The 5,157-nt window shown below is 47.7% G+C and overlaps 1 pseudogene; it reads left to right on the forward strand.

The window, feature by feature from the left end:
• The first annotated feature begins 4,233 nt into the window (after positions 1-4,233).
• Positions 4,234-4,581, forward strand: LOC108518667 (glutaredoxin-like protein C5orf63 homolog pseudogene; annotated as a pseudogene).
• Positions 4,582-5,157: the final 576 nt, after the last annotated feature.

Raw genomic sequence — 5,157 nt, forward strand, 5'->3', positions numbered from 1 at the left:
AGAGAGAGAGAGAGAGAGAGAGAGAAAGAAAGAAAGAAAGAAAGAAAGAAAGAAAGAAAGAAAGAAAGAAAGAAGGAAAGAAGGAGGGAGGGAGGGAAAGAAAGAAAGAGAGAGAGAGAGAGAGAGAGAGAAAGAAAGAAAGAAAGAAAGAAAGAAAGAAAGAAAGAAAGAAAGAAAGAAAGAAGGAAAGCATGAAAGCATGGCAGTACCTGCTCAGCTTCTGGGGAGGCCTCAGGAAACTTACAATCATGGTGAAAGGGTGAAGGGGAAGCTGGCATATCTTATACAAACAGAGCAGGAGAAAGAAAAATGAGGTAGGTGCTACACACTTTCAAACAACCAGATCTCGTGAGAACTCTATCATGAGAACAGCACCAAAGGGACGGTGATAAACCATTCAGGAGGATCCACCCCCATGATCCAATCACCTCCCACTAGGCCCCATCCCCAACACTGGGGATTACAACTGAACATGAGATTTGGGTGGTGACACAGAGACAAACCATATCAACAAGTGTCTTCTATGTTATGAAATATCCCTCCTAAATAGAATTTTACTGACTAGAACAGTTTGGGATGGCCTCTTTGAGGAAGTGACATTAGACTTGAGAGAAGGAAGACAAGGGACTTGTTTGGGGTAAGGGCCTTCCAAGCAGAAGTAAGTGTGTGTGGACCCCTGAGGCAGGCGTGGGCTGGTTGGCTCTGGAGACCACCAAGGAGGTCAGTGCAGCTAGATGGAATGAGGGAGGGGGCAGGGGAAGGAGAGGAAGTTGGAGAGGATGGGAAAAGCAGATCACAGCAGGCATCAGAGGGCAGGTAAAGACTTAGGACTTTACTTGGGCTCCAGTAGGAAGTCACTGGAATAGGTAAGTGATGGGATGCAACTTACGCTGTAGAAGATGACTCTTGGCTGCTGAAGGAAGGCTACAGAGAGGCCAAGATGGAAGCAGGGACCTGTTAGAAGGCTGTTGTCATCCAGGTGAGAGATTTTGGTGCTGCAACTAGGGTCATGAAGGGGGAAGTAGAGAAGATCATATAGGCAAGGGTCATTGCATTGGTTCCACAAATATTCCCCAAAGACCTACTGCATGCCAGGTCAAGGTCAGCCACTGGACATACAGAAATGAGAAGGTGTGACATCACCTTTGAGGGTTACATGGGCTATGCACTGGCTTTCTATCTTTCTTGGCCATGAGTATTAGTAAAAAACAAAAAAAATGCATTTTACATTGTGGCCCGATGCACATATGTGACATATACATAGGGAAATACCAGTTTCATGAGACAGTTCATATCTTTACTCTATGTGTTGTACTCTATTTTCTATTCTATTCTATGATTTCATTAAAAATGCTGGTTGAACCCATGAAGTCAATTTCATAACTCGCTGGTAACTCACAACCCTACCTTGCAAAAAGCCTTGACCTAACAGGAGAGGTAAATACATGAGTAGAGCACTAGGTGCAGAACCACATGGTGAGTTCTCTATGAGGGGCAGGCACAGCTGCTGCCCTTCAGGGAGGTGCTCTCTGTGCATCAGCTCAGCTAATTGCTGTAACAAAATACCATGGCCTGGGCACGGAAACAACAGAAGTTTATTTTCTCACAGTTGTGGGGGCTGAAAGTCCAAAAGCAAGATGTTGGCGGAGTTGATTTCTTCAGGGGCCTCTTACCTTAACTCGAAGATGGCCACATTCTCCCTGTGTCTTCACAAGGCCTTCCTTCTGCTCTGGTGCCTCTGTGTGTCCAAATTTCATCTTCTGATAAGAACATTAATCAGATTGGATCAGAACCCACCCTAATTGGCCTCATGTTAAGTTAAATCACCTCTTTAAAGGCGCTGTCTCCAAATACAGTGACATTCTGAGGTACTGAGGAGCCAGGGCTTCAACATATGAATTTGCAGGCGTCGGGGAGATACAATTTGGCCCCTAATAGGCATGTTCCCCAGTCTGGGGACAGGGAAGCACAGGGAACAGCAGAGGTACAAGATAGTGTGGGGCAGGAAGGAGGTGCATGTGCTGTGGCGTCAGTGGAGGGTATGGTGTGAGGTAGGGAGTATCAGGCTGGAAAGGTTGGCAGGGGCTAGATCTGAAGGGCCTTGAATCCTGCACCAATGAATGTAGACTAGCTTGCAGAGGGGTGAATCTCAAGTGTCACTGCACTGCAAGATTGCCTGGGACATTGTGACAAATGCAGGGATCCTTGGAGGGGACATCCCAGAAAGCTGCACTTTAATCAGTATCTCAGATGGACCAAGACCCACCCTCGGCAAAGAAGATGCAGGTGCCATTGACAAGATGTAAACAGGGGCTTGACACTGGCTCAGTTGGAGAGGACAGATTGGGGGGCAAGAATGGAGACAGAGAGGGCATCAAGGGGGCTCTCCTGAGTGCCCAGCCAAGAAATGATGAAGTCTGAACGGATGCTAATAGTGGTTGACTTTTAGAGAGTGTTTAACATATGCCATGTGGCCAGGCGCGGTGGCTCACACCTGTAATCCCAGCACTTTGGGAGGCCGAGGTGGGCGGATCACAAGGTCAGGAAATTGAGACCATCCTGGCTAACACGGTGAAACCCTGTCTCTACTAAAAATACAAAAAAAATTGGCCAGGCTTGGTGGCAGGCGCCTGTAGTCCCAGCTACTCCAGAGGCTGAGGCAGGAGAATGGTGTGACCCTGGGAGGCGGAGCTTGCAGTGAGCTGAGATCGCACCACTGCACTTCAGTCTGGGCGACAGAGCGAGACTCCATCTCAAAAAAAAAAAAAAAAAAAATGCCATGAGCCAGGCCTGAGCTAAGCACCCTTCCTGGGTAATCTTACTGATTTCTCACAACAGCCTTGTATGGTAGGTATCTTTATTATTATTACTATTATTATTTTGAGACAGGGTCTTGCTCTGTCACTCAGGCTGGAGTGCTGTGGCACAAACATGGTTCATGCAGCCTCGATCTCCCAGGCTTAAGCAATCCTCCCACCTCTGTCCCCCAAGTAGCTGGGACTACAGGAACATGTCACCACACCGGCCTAAATTTTGTGGTTTTTTGTAGAGACAGTTTTGCCATGTTGCTCAGGCTGGTCTCAAACTCCTGGGCTCAAGTGATCCTCCTGCCTCAGCCTCCCAAAATACTGGGATTACAGGCATGAGCCACCACACCCAACCAGTGTCTTTATTTATTTATTTATTTATTATTTTTTAAGACAAGCCTTGTTTTGTAGCCAGGCTGGAGTTCAGTGGCATGATCTCGGCTCACTGCAATCTCCGCCTCCCAGTTCAAGCGATTCTCCTGCCTTAGCCTCCCGAGTACAGGCGCGTACCAGCACGCCCAGCTAATCTTTGTATTTTTAGTAGAGATAGGGTTTCACCATGATGGTCTCAATCTCTTGACCTTCTGATCTGCCTGCCTCAGCCTCCCAAAGTGTTGGGATTACAGGCATGAGCCACCGTGCCTGGCCTATTTATTTATTTATTTATTTATTTATTTATTTTTGAGATGGAGTCTCACTCTGTCATCCAGGCTGGAGTGCAATGGTGTGATCTCGGCTCACTGCAACCTCTGCTTCCCAGGTTCAAGCAAGTCTCCTGCCTCAGCTTCCCGAGTAGCTGGGATTACAGGTTTCTGCCACCATGCCCAGCTAATTTTTTGTATTTTTAGTAGAGATGGGATTTCACCATACTGGCCAGGCTGGTCTCGAACTCCTGACCTCGTGATCCACCCACATCAGCCTCCCAAAGTACTGGGATTACAGGCGTGAGCCAGCATGCCCGGGCTATCTTTATTTTTATTTCATAGTTGAGAAAACCAAGGCTCAGAGAGGTGAAGAGACTTGCCCGAGGTCACAACTAGGGAGAGCTGTGTGTGTGTGTGTCAGGACAGGCAGAACTTAGATCTCAGCCCTGCTTCTCTGGACAGATGCAGAGGGGATGGCAAGGTTGATGGGAGCTGTGGGGACATAGTAGGCAGGACTTGGTGACAGGCTGAATGTGGGCAATGGCGGGGGTGGGGTATGAGCTACTTGCAGGCAGTTCTGGGTCCCTAACTCTCCATGTCGCCAATCAAAGGTCCAAGGGAGCCCAGCCTGGGTGTGGGGCAGAAGCGGAGATGTTGGCGGCGTGAAGCTCAGGAGTATACAACAGAGGAAGCCAAAAGCCAGCTGGAATAGTTCATGAATACAGTTTTAATCTTGTTTGTAATTATTTCGAAGGGGAGAAATCATCTGGATCAGAATTAAGATGCTCTGGTTTCAAGGAAATAGCATGCAACTTGCCAGATCCTCCCTTGGAGTCTTCTTGGTAAACTGCTCTGCCTCTAAGACAACTCTGCCTGTGCTGACCTTATTCACAAAGGACCCACGCCCCCTTTGTGGTGAAGCCAAGGAAGTACTCAAGCCTTATAAAAACAGGTTTATTTTACAGGAAGTGAATGTCACACTTCCAGAAAACTCTGCCCGGTATGAAAGATATAAATTTGACATTCCTGTCTTTCACTTGAATGGCCAGTTTCTGATGATGCATGGAGAAAACACCTTAAAACTTGAAAAACAGCTCCTGAAACTTGAGCAGCAAAGTACCGGAGGCTGACTAATGCCCTCGTGATTTCCCACCCTCTCTTCCTATACGGCATCTTCCCAAGGAAATGACCACGGCCTGATACTCCTTTTGTCACCAATACAGAGCCCTAAGGATATTCTGAACCCAGTGGTGCCAAACAAATGTTGACATTCCTTTTTTGGTTGACGGGAAAAAAAAAAAAGGGAGCCCAGACTCCTCACTCTCCTCTCTGCCTTCCCCATCCTCTGTCTGCTCTTCCCCACTCCTCCTGGGGGCTCCCAAGGTACCAAGCAAGAGGCTGACGTTGCTTATGTATGATAGATACAAATCTCTTTGTATCTACTCGCTCTGGAGGGATTATTTTAGTGAAGTCTGTCTCCTCCTTCTTGCTGCCAGAGTGTGAAGCCTCGGATGTCACTCCTCAGGGGGTACAGCCTTGGGTACCCACAGTTACCGTGGGTTAACAAGGGTTGTGGCAGGACTCTCTTTGACTGACTCATTCCCTGACACACTCAGCTGTTAGGCTCCAGTAATTGCCAGCTGAGTTGTCTACTACTGTATTTTCAACAAAGCTCTGGGGTGTAAACTGCTCCACAAATGGATCCA

Source organism: Rhinopithecus bieti, unplaced genomic scaffold (assembly GCF_001698545.2).
Source record: "Rhinopithecus bieti isolate Rb0 unplaced genomic scaffold, ASM169854v2 scaffold_44159, whole genome shotgun sequence".
NCBI lineage: Eukaryota > Metazoa > Chordata > Mammalia > Primates > Cercopithecidae > Rhinopithecus > Rhinopithecus bieti.